The 17,510-nt window shown below is 41.9% G+C and overlaps 1 protein-coding gene across 2 annotated transcripts in view; it reads right to left on the bottom strand.

Annotated features, from left to right (window-relative positions):
• NALCN (sodium leak channel, non-selective) overlaps positions 1 to 17,510 on the bottom strand; it is a 348,982-nt gene that overhangs the window by 94,370 nt on the left and 237,102 nt on the right. The gene's annotated exons all lie outside the window — the stretch shown is intronic.

Here is a 17,510-nt window from a genome sequence, read left to right on the forward strand (position 1 = left end):
TTTATGTCCCGGAACAAGAGATATGGTCATCATTACTTTAGCTTCCATAGTTGCAAATGTAGTGGTATACAGATCAGTAATGAACATAATGATTGTTTACTATTTCTGTTGTGTCTGGTGAGAGATTCTGAGTCTCTGTTTTTACAGTTTTTAAACTTCTCTGGATGTAATTAACTCAATCCCTTTATCTTTCTAGCTTCCTGGACCTCTTCTCAAATTTGATATATATCCTCAATATTTAGTCCAGTGGATTGAAAAAGGGATCCGTGAACCTTCCATTCCCTCCACCAGCACATCTCAGCCTGTCCATGTGGCAACGGAATGCTAGCCAGGCCTTCTCCCTTCATTTCCTCTGACACAAGTAGGTCAGGTTCTCCTGGACCCATCAAGATACCTGTGAAACTCCATTAGTTATAAGAAAACAAAAGGATGACAGAAGAAACAAACAGAAAGCAAAAAGCATCTATGCACAAACTGAATAGGAACTGTGAGGAATTATCCTTCAACTGCAATTTTCATCAGTACTGGTATGGACAAAGATTTATGCCTCTCATATCTGTCTTTGGACTATATATGGGCATTCCACCTCTACTTGTAAAGTAGAATGTAAAGACTGGCTGTATCCCCATTATACAACTGCTGTGACACTAGATAATCTTCACCATTCAAACACTCAAAACCTTTTCTAGTTGACACACTCTGTTTTGGAGAAACTGATAACACTCCTGTGACAATGTCATTAAAAAGAACATATACACCGTTAGTTCCAAATCTGTCCCAAATTTTGGACCTTCTGTTGTATGGGAAAATATTAGGAAAATCAGAAGAGTTTGTGTTCTATTACTCTATCTGACACAAGGTATCAGTTCAGTCTGAGTGCTTATTAAGGGATCTTTGAGTTATGACTCTACAATGTTTAAGACAAGAGATGCTGTTCCTGCTTCAAACTGGACACCGTGATGTGGTGCATATGAAATAAATGACCAGGGGTTACTTGGGGTAGCTTGAGTTGGATCATGTCATGGAACAGAAAGCAAAAGTTTGTTTCTTGGGCTGGAGTGTGAAGAATAGGCTAGAAGTGACACCATCAGATCCACTTCTAGTTTACAACAGAAATAGTAACTGACTCTTACAAATAATATTGAAAAAGTAGTGATACAGATAAAATACATGTTTAAGTTCAGTGAGTTCCCATGGCATATGTTTTCTAAAGCATTTCAGAGTATATGGTCACATAGAATCTCCACAAATTGCTGAATTAAAAAAAAATCAACCAACAGTTGCTTTCTGGACTGCAACAATACCTGCACCTTGTTTTTTATTATATTGTTAATGTTTTCTATGAATTAATAGCTTTTTCATGTTTAAGTGAAGACAGCTTCTTTTCATTCACTTGGGATAAGCAACTGAGTTATTTTTGCTTCCATGCGAGGGTTATTGAGTCATAAAAGCATCTTCATAATGATAAAAATATGAACGGCATACTCCACTTCAATGAAGGAAATTGCATTACATTCCCATGTAAAGTGGGCACTTACTGGTTATGAATTGCGTATTTAATCAGCAATAAATTACTTAAATATCTTCAAGTTACGAAAAGCACAGGATACAGGAGTTCTGTTCTTGTACAAATACAACCATACATTATTGATGGAGTACAATGTGTTCATCTTTAAAACATATGGCAAAATTCACTCAGTCTGAGTGTTTACATATATGCAAAAAGCAGAATAAGTAGCACTGCAGCATTTCTCATCACATCCCAGTTATTGCTCACATATTCCGAAGACTGTATAGAACCTGAGAGAGCATACAACCTGTCTGTGTCCTGAAATGTGCCCAGGCAGCTTATTAAGTAGAGCCTACTCAGGTAGAGCCAACCACATCTTACCTGTTGGGTATGCAGGAAAATGGAACCAATCCAGTGCATTAATTATGGCCAGATTTTCAAAGGTGCTGAGCGCCAGCAGCTCCCATTGACTTCATGGGAACTGGGGGTCATTACCACTTTTGAAAATTAGGCCATCAGTGACTGGGTAACAGATCAGCTGGGCCTCATATCAGTGTAGGGCCCAAGTGACAGATACAAAAGTACAACAGGAGAGGAGTAGCCAGGTAATGTCGGTAAAAGGCTACCCTCAGCCTAGGGAGAGGCTCTGTTGCCTTATTTATACCTGAATTAAAGGCGATAACTTTGATTTGAGCCCATTTTATCCTGTGAAAAGCAGGTAACCTTGGGATGTTGGCATTTGATCCACACATGCAGAAGTGTGTGGACTTTACATGGTTTTTACATGCTGAGCTGTGTAGTCATCGATGTTTGACACGGGATTTGCAAGCTGGGTCACCGTTAAATGTGTGTGTTCATATAGCTCGTCTAGCCTGAGTTACTGCTTGGATCCATCTGCATTTTTCTCAGGCATACCAGTATTCTCATACTCCTTGCTGGCTCATGTAGCTTCTCTGTGTTTGTGATCACCTGTGTGGTTGCTGTTTAACATTTGTGACAGCTTAGTTATACGCAAAGTAACTGATATAGCTATTAGTTTGTACAGTATGTTGTGTGTGGCTTCTTTAGGCTGCAACAGCTCAGTCCTATATGTATGGAAGGACAGCAGCTGCAGGTGTGTAAGATCGATTTGAGACAAATGTGCAGGCACCATGACGATTCACCAATGATACTATGTAAATGTGTATAAGCGCAAGCAGTGTGGTGATAAGTGAACAGCTTACCGAGCTGCCACATATGCACTTGCCTATGCCTCTTACACTGCCATCAGCTATACCAGGAGTAGGCAACCTATGGCACGTGTGCCAAAGGCGGCACGCAAGATGATTTTCAGTGGCACTCACACTGCCCACGTCCTGGCCACCGGTCTGGGGGGCTCTGCATTTTAATTTAATTTTAAATGATGCGTCTTATTTACTTTACATACAACAATAGTTCAGTTATATATTATAGACTTATAGAAAGAGACCTTCTAAAAACGTTAAAATGTATTACTGGCACGCGAAACCTTAAATTAGAGTGAATAAATGAAAACTCGGCACACCACTTCTGAAAGGTTGCCGACCCCTGAGCTGTACCATCAGTTTCAGGCCCTGGTTGCACTGAATGGCCACTGCCAAATGAGGCTTAGATGCCTGTGAGGCATCTGATGGTGTTGATGAATGACTTTCCTTCTTCAGTACAGTCTGTATTGTTTGGCAGCAGCTGGCTGTGATTCTATGGGTGTGTCCGAATACATGTTTCTACAGCCATGTTATTGACAGGAGAGTATGACAGGCCACAAATCACATTGTGATATGGTGGCATCAGTCAACAAGCAGTTTCCTCCAATGCTTTGTAACATATTGGGCGTTATATCCAACTAATTAGTACTGGTAGAAAGAGCTTCTATAGGCAGTTGTCACAGGTACTTAATTCAGGCTTACAACTACTAATGTTGCAAGTGCACACACACACAAACAAACAAAAATGTGCATGTGTGTGTGTGAGAGAGAGAGACAGCTAGACAGACATTCACTAATACTTAGGTCCAAAGAACACAGCAAATAGCACTGCAATCATGGGGGGCATTCTTCTCCAGCACCCTGTGACCCATGCACAGACTGCCCAGTGAGGCAAGCCAGGGTGATTTTTGAACGAATTCACCACCCAAGTCACAGGCTGTGTGTTGCACTCTAACTGCCCCACGTGGAGCCTGCCAGACTATCGGGCAGCGCGCTAGCTACCTAGAGCATGCCAGCATACAGAGCAGTTAGAGCGCAACACGCAGCCTGTGGCTTGGGCGGTGAATCCAGCACCCCAAACTCCACTGACAATTGCAGTGATTTGCTTCCTATCAGACCCTCACTGCACAAGCTGTGGGAGAGGAGGAGGAGGAGCAGGCGAGGGAACATGACAGAGGAGGGAGAAAGGAGGTCCACACCTGGAACTGACCAAGGCAATTATGGGCTCTAGGTGGCATAGAAGGGCAGCTTTGCTAGTGCTGATCCTCCCTTTCTCCCTGTTGGGCGGTGGGGGTCAGGGGCACAAGGGGAGGGTCCTCACCCCCACCTTGGCCACAGACGAATAGAACTTCCTGTCCCAGAAAGCAAGTTTTACATGAGATAGCATGAGGAGATGGAACAAGAGATACTCCCTTTTTCATTTACCTCTACAGTAGCAATCAGAGTGTTTTAAACAAACATCTAATTAATATTTTCACTTTGAAATTTTCAGTTTCCCCTTAAGAAAGGCATTTTTTTTCTTTTAGGCTGTTTTTATGTTTCTTTACAGACAATATACTGACAAAATGTGATTCTGCCTCAGTACACATCTGTCATAACTTGGAATGATTTCAATAACAGCAAGTAAACTTTGAAGAACATTGAAAATAAACTCTTGAATAAAGTAATGCTTGGTTTAACTCCATGGACTTCAGTGAGTTACAATAGGAATGAATTTGATATATTATGCTGATTAATAACCAGTCATCTTTTAAATTATTACATATTGTGACTCTGATGAAAAATGTGAATACTAGGATATTTAGAAATAATTCACATAAGCCTTTAAGAATCTACTAGTGTTTAACATTAGACCCTCCCTTTCCCCCCAATACATACAATGCTTTAAATAGAAACATAGTCATCTGGAAATCTCCAGGTAATCTTATTTTCAAATTTTTTTTGAACAAACTCTCTGAAAATAAGGACTCCAATTTGACTGCTGTTAATTTAAATACAACAAAATATAGCTGTTGCTTGAATGAAAATCTTTTATCCTTTCTTAATGTATTGGAATGCATTTCAGCTACTACATTTCCAACATTACACACCTTGTATAATGGAAGAGCTACTGAACCAGAAAAAAATAAATTTTTAACTGTGCTCACACTGAAATGCTCTTTCCAATAAGTTATTTACATTTTAAATGCAGCAAAAAGCATTCACAGAAAAGTAAATATGTATTCAACAGTAAATTAGGTTACTAGATTTTAATTCTTATACTCTCTGTAAAACAGCATGCCAGATGGATACTATCATCCCTATAGTCCATTGGGAAAAACAGATTTATCAAGAGACCTTCATTGTGTTTTATTAGGAAGACTTTTTTATTTTTGGCCTACCAGGGTGACCAAGATCTGCTCTCCAGTGTTCTCTGCTCCAAAAGCATCATAGGGGAAAGAGTTGCATAGGGAACATGAGGCTGCATCCGTTTCGGCTTATACTGAAGAAATAGCTGCTTTGGACTCTCTATGTAGGTGTCCTGGGGCTAGATAATACGGCGGGGGCTGAGGATTCCTCCATTTGGATTCACTGTGTTTTAGTCATTCGTAAGGGTATGATTCTGACATGCAGGTCACAAATTCCATGACTTTCTGGAACCTCCATGACTCAGGGTTGAAAACTTTCTAATTGCACAAAACAGAACACCCTAGCCCCGCCCCTTCCCCGAGGCCCTGCCCCCGGCTCACTACATTCCCCCTCCCTCGGTGGCTCGCTCTCCCCCACCCTCACTCACTTTCACAGGGCAGGGACAGGGGGTTGGGGTGCGGGAGGGGGTGAGGTTCCAGGCTCCGGGGTGGGACCAGAAATGAGTGGTTCAACATGTGAGAGAGAGGCTCCAGGCTAGGGCAGGGAGTTGGGATGTGGGAGCAGGTGAGGGCTCTGGCTGGGGGTGCAAGCTCTGGGGTGGGGCTGGGGATGAGGGGTTTAGGGTGCAGGAGGGGAATCCAGGCTGGGGGGTGGGGCTGAGAGATTCAGAGTGCGGGAGGGGCCTGCAGGTTGAGGCAGGGGGGTGGGGGGCAGGAGGGGGTGAGAGCTCTGGGGTGGGGCTGGGGATGAGGGGTTCAGGGTGTGGGAAGGGGCTCTGGGCTGGGGCAGCGGGTTGGGGTGCAGGAGGGGTGAGGGCTCTGGGTTGGGGGTGCAGGATCTGGGGTGGGGCCAGGGATGAGGGGTTTGGGGTGCAGGAGGGGGCTCTTGGTTTGGAGGGAGGGCTTAGGGCTGGGGCAGGGAGGGGTGGGGCTCGGAGTTGGGGTGCGGGTTTACCTCGGGCGGCTCCTTGTCAGCGGCGCAGCAGGGCTAGCGCAGGCTGCCTGCTTGTCCTGGGGCACCATGCTGCACCCTGGAAGCAGCCAACAGGTCCGGCTCCTAGGCAGGGTGGGGTGGGGTGGGACAGGAGGCTCCATGGCGCGCGCTGCTCTCGCCCACAGGCACCGCCCCCCCAGCTCCCATTGACTGAGAAAGCTGGTGCTTGGGCAGCGCATGGAGCCCCATAGACCCCCCCACCCCCAGGAGCCGGACCTGCTGGCTGCTTCTGGGGCGCAGTGCGGTGCCCCAGAACAGGTAGGGACTAGCCTGCCTTAGCCCCGCAGCACCGCCAACTGGGCTTTTAATGGCCAGGTCGGCAGTGCTGACTGGAGCCGTCAGGGTCCCTTTTTGACCGGGTGTTGGCAGTGGTCTCCGGTACGATCACCGCCCCCCAGGCTGCTGGAAGTCAGCCCTGGGACCAACAGAGCAGGGGCTGTCAGTTGGCCCCAGGGCTGCCGGAGAAGTTGGCTGGTGGTCCACCCTGGGGCCACTGGAGCAGCGGTCCTCCAGCCGCCGGAGCAACGGTCGTCAGGGCCACGAGAATAGCGGTCCCCAGGGCCACCAGAGCAATGGCCGGCGGTCAGCCCCAGGGCTGCCGGAGCAGCGGTCCCTGGGCTGCTAGAACAGCGGTCCCCAGGCCACCGGAGCAGCAGCTGGCAGTGCTCCCCGGGGATGCCAGAGCAGTGGCTGCAGATCAGCCTAGGGCTGCTGGAGCAGCAGCTGGTGATCAGCCCCGGGGCTGCCACAGCAGTGGCTCCAGGACTGAAGAGGTGGCCGGGGTTCATTCAGCCCCCCCTAGAACTGGAGCAGTGGTGTCCTTACTTGCTACTGACAATAGATAAAATAGCTATGTGGAATTAAGGCATGCCTAACTTAAGTTTGAGAAAACCTAACACAAGAAAGCTCATTAGAGGTGTTAAGTTATATCTGGCAATGTTGGAGCTGTCAAGATTGTCATGGTTTTTTAAAGCTATTTTCCAATCAGGCATGTGTATATATTTTTTCAAACTTTATTACTATATTAAGGCACTTATATAAAGATGGCCTGATTTTCAAAGGTTCAATGGGATTTGTGGGTGCTCAGCCTTTTCGAAAAATCGGGGTGGTTGGAAAGTCATACATATTTTAAATGAAATATATATCAAATTGGTTAGAATTTTAGAAGCTGGCCTCCACTTTTACACCAGCAAATCAGTTACTTAGATTTGTGAGGAAAAAAACAGGCCAAGTTGAGGTTGGTCTAAAAATCAGACCCAAAACACACATTTAGGAATGGATACAAGGAGATCTACAACAGAAAGATAAATACATCTAGGCATTTGCAAATATTCTTAGAATGTCTCAGTGCCCTCTTTTTATCAAATAACATAAAAACAAGTGAAAAAAGAAGAGCTCATCCTGACATTTTGATCGGTGCTGTTTTGCTCCCAAACATAATTGCTTATACTACAGCCTAGAGGGTACCTCATCCTGCCAGAACTAACGTGTTATTTTTAGTGCAGAATGGAACGTAGAACATCGAAGGCATTTTAACTACCTCAAGGCAATGGTTGAATAAGTAAAAAATTCTGATTCTGAGTGTTCTTGGTGCTTCACTTACGATACATATTAAGACTATTTCTTCTTTTTTTTAAAGGGAGGTGTTAAATATTTTAAATAGCACTACAATAGAGCGGCACATTTTATTTAGAAGGATGTGCCCAGGTACAAATAAGAATGAAGCTTTTCATACTTTGTTAAGGGGTCAATTGTGCCTTTGCCACATGCTTCAGCTATGGGGGATGCATGGCCTCAGGAGCAGATTGGAAACTCAGAAAGTGACAATCTACTTCTTGATTTCCCCCTGCTCCAAGGGGAAGTACCCTGCACCCACCCTATATTTTACACAGTGTATGTTCCCCACCATGCCAGCCTGAAGGTGGAGCCAAGGCTGCTCCTATTCTTCTCCTTTCCTATCCGCTCCTCATATAAATGTATGAGAGGGGATGTCCCATCCGTACTGCTATCCATAGTGTAGGTAGCTGGCAGGGGCCACACCCGTATTCCTCTCTAACTCCTCTGCTTGTTTCCTTTCCTCCACAGTAGCACAGAATGGGCCCCAAATGGGCTTCAAATTCTGCAGGATTTCCTCATTAAAGGTCGGACGCTCAGAGCCTAATCCTGCAAATACTAATGCTAATGGGTGTCTGCAGGATCAGGTCCTTGATATGCAAAATAACTAATTAACTTGCAGGCACGATAATCTAGACTTCTGTGTGTGGGCAAGCAGGATAGGTTATCATTCTGATTGGATGGTTTAAAGCAGTGTTTTGCCAGCATTTTTATCATTTAACAGAGACATCTCTGATTTGAGAGCCTCCAGCTTCCTAACCACTAATTGCTTCATCCCCAGTGTGACAGGAATTCAGAAATATGACAACTCGGACAGAACAAAAACATTTTCAGGATGAATTCAATGTTTCCTGGTAGGTCAGCATCTTTATTTTAGTAGACATTTATCTGAAAATATTGATTTCAGCCCGAAGTGGGGAGTTTATTTATGTTTAAAAAGAAAAGCAGATTGAAAAATAAACTTTGTAAATAGTTTCCCCTATTAACTAAATGTGTTTAAAAAGCAAAAGGTCAGTAGTAATACTACTCCTCCTCTTTCTACTAGGCTACATAGATGTCCATTCAGTATAACCCCACTAACTAAGAGTCAAATTTGACCCACTGATTTCAAACTGACTGCTCGTATGAATAGGAGTTGCATGAGCTGGCTAAAAGAGAGCATAGTTTAATTTGCACATTTTTTCTTATATACTTTACTGATTATGGTCCAGATTGTGACTGGCTGCTAAGCAGTTGTATAAGGGTGAGGGCCTCTCCTCTCTTGTGCCCCAGTAAAGGTCCCCATTATAATTTATTAAGTATTGTATTGTAGTGCTTAGAGGCCACAACTGAGATGGGACCTCATTGTGCGAAGTGCTTTGCAAACACATTGGGCTTGTCTACACTTACCGGGGGATCAACACTGTGGTGATTGATGCACTGGGGGTTGATTTAGCGGGTCTAGTGAAGACCTGCTAGATCAACCGCAGATCGCTCTCCCATCCACTCCAGTACTCCACTGTATCAAGAAGAGTAAAGGGAGTCAACAGGAGAATGTCTCCCGTCAACATAGCGTAGTGTGGATCCAGCAGTAAGTAGATCTAAGCTACGTCGACTTGAGTTATGCTACTAACGTAACTCAAATTGTGTAACTTAGATCAACTTTCCCCTGTAGTGTAGACAAGGCCATAGTAAAGAGTCACTTCACTCTAAATGCTTTAGACAGACACAAAGTAGGATAAAGGAAGTGAGAGACAGGGAGATCCTGGGACAGATACGCTTTTACACTAAAGCCACTTTACACTGCCTGTAAAGGGGCCTCAGTGTTAATGAGAATTTGGCCCTGAGTGACTTGTCCATGATCACATAAGAAGTCTGGTCTGAAGGAAACAATGGAATTATGTTTTCAGTTTTCAAAAGGACAAAGCACATTCTCTGCAGAGCTCAACAGAGAAGGGATAGCAGGAGAGGGGCCAAGTAGCTGAATTTAGGAATCAATAGAACAAGATCTGTGTGTCACACTTGCCAACATTAGTGACAGATGAGAGAATGTTTTCTCTGTTGGGTTTTTACCCTTTGAGGACAGTTCTGGAAGACAGTGAAGTAATGATAGGTCAATGTTTCTATGGAATGTATATTGTCCTAAGCTTGTACTCGATATAAAAAGTTAATGAGTGTGGATTGCTGGCAAAGTGATTCAGGAAACTTACCTAGTGATTGACCATTATATGGAAGATTTATTGAATCATTCTGCCAATAATAATGTGACATCACTGTACTTTTACGGCAGGTGCAGGCTGAGCACTACTTTACAATTATGTAGGCTTCCCACTTCCTGAAATGGACAGTGAGCTTCAATTTGTAGCATTATTTCAAGTGCCTACAGAGGATCTTGAGTTCTCAACACTGTACACCAAGTGGGTGGTGAGAGAGGAGGAGATAATAGTCATCATTAAGCTCACTAAGTGATGGTTAGTTTTATACATACACCTAGGATGAAATATTGGCTCCATTGACTTTAATGTCAAAACTTCCACTGACTTCATATTGACCCAGGTTTTCACCCTTAATATGTTCATGATTTGAAATCATTGGGAGAAGAGAATGCATCATTTTCCCCTCCCTTATTTCTATTTTTTCCCCATTTCTTTGGAACATGCACAATGCTCTTCCTAACCTGTGAAGTTTTCTAAGATGCATATCTAAGTTTTGAAAGGAAGCAGTACAAATATGTGTAAATGCAAATGAAAGTCTTATTGCAATTCTGGAGGCTAAGTCTGTTCTTGGTTAGACTCATGTAACACCACTGGAATCCTAAACTCACCTACAGCCTCAGCAAATCAATTGGAAGAACGTGGTGTCATAGAAATAAATAAGAAGATAATTTTATTCCGCTGATTTAAATTATACTAAAAACAAGACTTGTAAGATCAAAATGGTACCCTAAGAATTTTCAGTGATGTTTTATATTTTAGATTTAAAGAGATAGCACAGGATCAAAATGTTAAGCTACTGACTTATTAAGCTGCAGTTACTTACATCCTGTATATCCCATGCAAATTTGGCCCTTACAGTGTGTTTACTGACTCTGTAATAACATAAGAACATACGAATGGCCATACTGAGTCAGACCAAAGGTCCATCTAGCTCAGTATCCTGTCTTCCAACAGCGGCCAATGCCAAGTGCTTCAGAGGGAATGAACAGAACAGGTAATCATCAAGTGATCCATCCCGTTGCCCATTCCCAGCTTCTGCAAAACCAAGGCTAGGGAACCATCCCTGCTCATTCTGGCTAATAGCCATTGATGGACCTATCCATGAATTTATCCAGGTTTTTTTAAATCCTGTTATAGTCTTGGCCTTCACAACATCCTCTGGCAAGGAGTTCCAAAGTTAGACTGTGCGTTGTGTGAAGAAATATTTCCTTTTGTTTGTTTCAAAACCTGCTACCTATTAATTTCATTTGGTGACCCCTAGTTCTTGTGTTATGTGAAGGAATAAATAACACTTCCTTATTTACTTTCTCCTCACCAGTCATGATTTTATAGACCTCTTTCATATCCCCCCTTAGTCGTCTGTTTTCCAAGCTGAACAGTCCCAGGCTTTTTAATCTTTCCTCATATGGAATCTTTTAATCTTTCCTCATATGGAAGCTGTTCCATACCCCTAATCATTGTTGCCCTTTTCTGAACCTTTTCCAATTCCAATATATCTTTTTTGAGATGGAGCAATCACATCTGCATGCAGTATTCAAGATATGGGCGTACCACAAATTTATATAGAGGCAATACAATATTTTCTGTCTTATTCTTGATGATTCCCAACATTCTGTTAGCTTTTTTGACTGCCGCTGCACATTGAGTGGCTCTTTTCAGAGAACTATCCACAATGACTCCAAGATCTCTTTTTTGAGTGGAACAGCTAATTTAGACTCCATCATTATATATGCATAGTTGGGATTATGTTTTCCAATGTGCATTATTTTGGATTTATCAACATTGAATTTCATCTGCCATTTTGTTGCAGACTAACATTAATGTGCTGCAGGAAATGCAGAAAACCTGACATGTGAGAGCCTTTTAAGAGCTTTATGTGGATCTATTGATATCACTACCCAGAGCTTGAAAATGACAGCCACCATTGCTAGTTTTGGTTTCCTGTGCAGCTCGGATGAGTTTAAAAAATATATATTTTCAGCTATTGCCTGCAGCCTGTTTACTCTAAGCAAATCTAAGTCTTATTTCGTGAATCAGCAACTGATCTAAGATATGAAGTGAGCAAACAAATTTATTGCTTTTTCTCTTCTGAAAAAATATTAGTTCTTCAAGTGACTAGCCAGACCCAAAGGCTTATATAAAACATAAACAGCATTGTGAATTGATTGGCTACTCAACAGCTGTCCTTAAATGTTCAATATGCTGTTGGTGGTGGTTTCTGTTAAGACTGATAAAACAGCTGGATAATTTATGCTTATTATTGCAGACTTGCTGGTTCAGATGACCAATGGCTATCAGATCACAAAAGGTCAGGGCTGCTGTCAGCTGTGTCCATGTGCAATGATTACACCTTGTGTTGAAATCTAGTGGTTTATGGTTTGGTTTGCATGAGAGGGGAAAAGGGAACATTAAGGGCTATAGCCCCTTCCAAATGCACTGAATCTCTCACAACAGAGCCTATTAAAATAGGTTGATTTCTAGGCAGCCATTGCACTCCAAAATAAAGTGTCCCAGTACTAATGATCCAGGCTTAATATTGTAGATAGCAGTTCACAGAGCACTGGCTAGCTGCCATCTATTTAGGCTGTAAATGAAAATGTTTGTAAAAAATGTATGTGAAAATCTTTGTAAAAAAAAGTCAGGGTTTACCTTGAGAAAGAAAATCTCTGTAAAACTCTGATTGGGTTAATGTATTTTCATATTTACAACGAAAGCATTGCGTTTTAACAGCCATCTTCGGGTCTTTAACAGTTTAACAGAATCCACTTTAAGGTGTAGTTTTTCTTTTGTTCTGTGTCAGAGAGCTCATTTCAATTACTCCACATACTTCTCAAAGGCCCCATTCTCCTACATCAGCAACACTGAGAAGGGGCTTTTCTTACCAAGGCCATCCCAAACGGGGCTTCCCAGGAGAAAGGGGAAAGCAGTGTAAGTTCATACAGTTTAGGTCTCTGCCTTTTCTACCTCCAGCCTTCATCTTCTCCGCATACGTCAACGTAGCTGAGCTTGAATTCCACAGGTATGTTGTAGAGGCACAACACCTCACACCACCCCTACTCTGAGCACAGGGTCCTTGACTTGGCTGATATAATTCATATTTTGATTGTTATCTCTCATCTCCCCTAAACAGTTATTTCCATTTTTGTTTCCTCTGACCTATTTAAGACCTCTCTTTGAGGAATCTTGGTGATATAACAAGTAACAAATGTAATATTTTTGGATTGCTAACTTTTAACTCCCATATTTATTTAATTTTAAGCCTTTTTGAAATTCTGATGTTTTACTGACCAAAACATGGACAAAAGCAACACCTAAAATCTCTCTTCTCAAAAGTTCACAGTGAAAAGATAAAGAAAAAGAAGCAGGATGCTGTGATTTCATGGTGCTTTCTTCATTTACTCTCTAGACGATCACATAAAAAGACAGCAGCAGGAGTGTCTAGCAGAAGTTATAAAAATAGCATGTATTTTCACAGCTTACTGGTTTTCTAGCTAGTCTCTGCTGTTAGAACTGCTTTGGATAAAGAGATGAATACCTGGAGGGCGGCACTGTACAGAGACTCAAATCCATCAGCTTAATATCTAGCAGCAGTTAAGAAAGCAAACAAAAAACTTGGATTTATTCGGTGAAGGATATAGTGCCCATCAGCAGAGATCATTAATGGGGTTAGTTAATGAAGGGGGTTAAGTAAGGGGTTGGTTGGACCATATTCTGTATTGTCCATCTGTTCATCTATGCTCCCATGCAAAAAGCATCTGTGCACCTCCCAAGTATTTAAAAATAGAAAAAGTGTGTGTGTGCGCGTGTGTGTGTGCATGTATGACAGAAATGGAAAGAATTTATGGAAAGCTAAGCCAAAGGAATTAGTTTTATATTTAGTTTTAAATAAATTAGTGGCCTGGTCATTCTTATCTCTGGCAGGAGTGAGTTCTGTAGTCTAGGTTCAACTCCTGTGAAAGTTCCTTCTACAACACTTATGAGCCCCCTACTGGTGGACAGGTTTTTTTCCATTGGAATGTAGCTGTTGTCAAAGGTCATGGAGGGAGTGATAAGCTCTCAGGTACCAACAGCCAACCTGAGGGGAGGCTCTGAATATTAGGACAGAGCCCTTGTGCTGAACTCTGCATCCAGTGGGGATCCAGCGCCAGGTCAACGTGTTCATGGAACCTATGCTAATAAACAGATGGACTGCTGCACTTCGTACCAGCTGAAGCTTTTAACAGGTGGGATGAACAGTCATACTTTCTCTACAGCCAGGCTGGCAAATGCTGACCAGGCCTCCTAACAGCTAAAGTAAACAAAGGATTGTAGGGCACTGTGTGTGTATGTATGTCAAAGTGGGGTTGAATGAGTGGAGTAGTCACGCACAGAGAAGACTATAGGAATGAGCAGAAGAGTAAGTGGGGTGTGTACTGGAGACGGGTGAGGAGAGAAAGATGGAGAATAAAGTGAAAGGAACAAGAGATTGAAATCCTTATGACTCTCTTTTAAATTACTCAGAACCTAAAAATGGATGTACCAACATTGATTAACAAATCATATATATATACATATATATGTAAACTACAGATATCCGAATTGTTATTTACAATGTGGAGCAACATCCACAATTCATTCTGCAGAAAGGTAATTAGTTGGATCATTATCTGTTAGGATCAAAGCTACCACTAGAGTCTGAGCACAAACATGTGCCTGCAATGAATCCAGGGCTGACAGGGCAAGCTTCCTTTGACCTGCCAAAAACAGCTGCCTCCACAACCCTACCATCCACCTGCCTGTGGTGCTGTGTGATGCCCATTTCCCCAAAATTTAGCTCACTTTTCTTCCCACATCTCAATGCTGGTGGATGAGGGCTTGCATACTTTTTTTTCTGGAATTATAACATTTTTCTATGTCTGAAAATATGTGCTATCTTTTTCTTAATTAAAAATAATCTTACTCTGCATTTGTTTTACTGCACAAAGTGTACTGCTCTTCGGAGATTTTTTTTCTTGCTCAAAAGCATGAAATTAACTGCTCTCAGCCAGGTCTGAAGCGGCAAGGGGATTAAAAACATTTTTTCTAACCGCATTTAAAAATAATCATTTGACAATGAATAAGCAACTGCATATGAATCTAAGGTAGAGGCTACAGATTCTGCTTTCTCTGACTGAACCACATTCAAATAAAATAGAATACCACTGTTAGCAGGAAGGCTGAATTAGGGCTTCTGCAAAATCATAGTATTGAATTGTCTGACTTTCAGATGAAGGAAATGCTGCTTTTGCATTAACAACATTGCATTAACATTTCCCAATTCTGGAAGGTGTTGAGCACCCTTGACTCCTACTAACGTCAAAAGGAGCTGAGGGTGGTCAGCACCGTGCAGGGTATTGACAATATTTTAGTACATTTGATATATCACCTGAATCTCTTCTCTGCATTAATTTTCCTGCTTAGAAAAATAGTGTCCAAGAATGCACTACAGTTTCTTGAGAGTTTAAATTGATTTATTTCTAGACCATTTGGCAACCTTTTACTGACTCACTCTTGCATGAAGGGGTATATTTTCAAATCCATCTATAGAATATTTATGCCAGAAATGGCCATTGTGCACAATGTTCAGAAATTACCAAATATTCTGCCTTTATGTAATATGATGATCATAGAATATCAGGGTCAGAAGGGACCTCAGGAGATCATCTAGTCCAACCCTCTGCTCAAAGCAGGACCAATCCCCAGACAGATTTTTGCCCCAAATTCCTAAAGGGCCCCCCTCAAGGTTTGAACTCACAGCCCTTGGTTTAGCAGGCCAATGTGCAAATCACTGAGCTATTCCTCCCCCTAAGCTTGGGGTTGGGGGCAGAGAAACAGGAACTGGGTTGTCATGGGGGTTTCTTTAACTCTATTCCTGGGGGAATTTTTGAGTGTGCCTGTATTATTACAGACATACTTGCTGACGGGTATTTTGAAATAAATTACCAAAATAATTGAAACTGGCGTGATTATATAGTGTTGTATATATAGTAAAATTGTATATATAGTAAAATTTTCAGAATTTTAAAATATTGTGCATAGAATTTTTAATTTTTTGGTGCAGAATTCCCCCAGGAGCAGAAAATGAAAAAACAAAAACAAAAACCCAAGGCAAACCCACCCCACCCAAAACAGGCACGTGGATTTTCTAAAGGGTGATGCATTTTTATCTGGTATACAGGACATTTCTAGAGAATCAGTGACTTGTAAATTAGCTGGTCTGTTGCTTGCATCATTTCTTGGCATTTCATTCAGCTTTTAATTAAACACAGAGAAATATATTTTTTCTATGCAATGATACAGAACCATTTTCATTACAGATATGCCCCCGATTAAAAACAACAATTACCCCACAATCTTTTCCTCCTTCTCATGATCGGTTTATAATGGAGAAGCCAAAATGTCATTGAATTAAATACTCTGCTTTATCTTCTGTGATAAGAAAACCAATAATTCAGTATAATAGTGCACAGCCACTATCAGCACCGAGCCTGGGATGCCATCACATTTACCTCAAGGGAAAACTTTCTCCTTGAGTCCTTTAATCGGTTGCACAATCATTAATTTCAAAGACACATTTTTAACTGTTTTCACTGTAAATACTTCTTTAAGCAGAAAAGACTACATATAATATTAATTACTTTTGTGTAAAATATATGAAGAGAAGAATTTTAACACCACTGAGCAATCATCTGTAAAAAAAGGTTGTTGTTTTAAATACAGAGAAACATTAAAAGCACGTACCATAGCCTTGTGACTAGTAGTAACATTTTCAAAAGCACCTTTGTGACTTAAAAGCCTAAGTCCTACTGCTTTTCAATAAGACTTATAATCTCAGTATTGCAATGCCTGTCAGATGAGCCCATGTCTATGCTACAAGCTAGGGGTGTGATTCCCCTGCTTGTGTACACGTACTCATGCTAATTCTCATGGAGCTGCACTATCATGGGTAGTGGCATGGAGGCACAGTTGAACCATGATGAGTATGTATCCACCACTTTCAGATGGGTTTGTACATGGCACACCTCAGCTGTGCTTCTGCGGCCATCATCCATGTTACCACAGCTATGCTGCTATTTATATTCGTGTTAGCTCACTGAGTGCTAGCGCAAGTATGTGTACACGACCAGGGGAATCACATTCCTATTTCAATGTCTGAATACCTTCAAAAACCTGGGCCTTACACACCTTTGAAAATTTCCTGTAAAACGTTAGTAATGGGTAACTTGCTTCCTACACACCCAAGTCATTTTTATTTCAGGTCATTTTAGCTTTTATGGACTTGTGAGAGGCAAAATGCACAATCTGTGTTGCTCTACTATATTCCCAAGATTATCTGATGTAGTCCCCTATTCAGCAAGGGTTTTAAGCATACAAATAACTTTAAGCTTATGAATACTCCTATTCAAGCCCAGTTTTTAGATTTGTTAGTGCCAGTAAAGAGTTCCCCGTGCAATGGGCATATTGTCAGAAACAACTTAGTTCAACCTTGCAACACATAGCTGAGGCAGAATATTGGATCATTAATAAGCAATGGTTACAGAAGTCTGCTAAAGAGCATCAAGTATTTCTGTAATACTATTGTTTGCAAGTGCCACAAAGTGATAGAGA

This window comes from Terrapene carolina, unplaced genomic scaffold (genome assembly GCF_002925995.2).
Source record: "Terrapene carolina triunguis isolate 2854851 unplaced genomic scaffold, T_m_triunguis-2.0 Scaffold21, whole genome shotgun sequence".
Classification (NCBI taxonomy): Eukaryota; Metazoa; Chordata; order Testudines; family Emydidae; genus Terrapene; species Terrapene triunguis.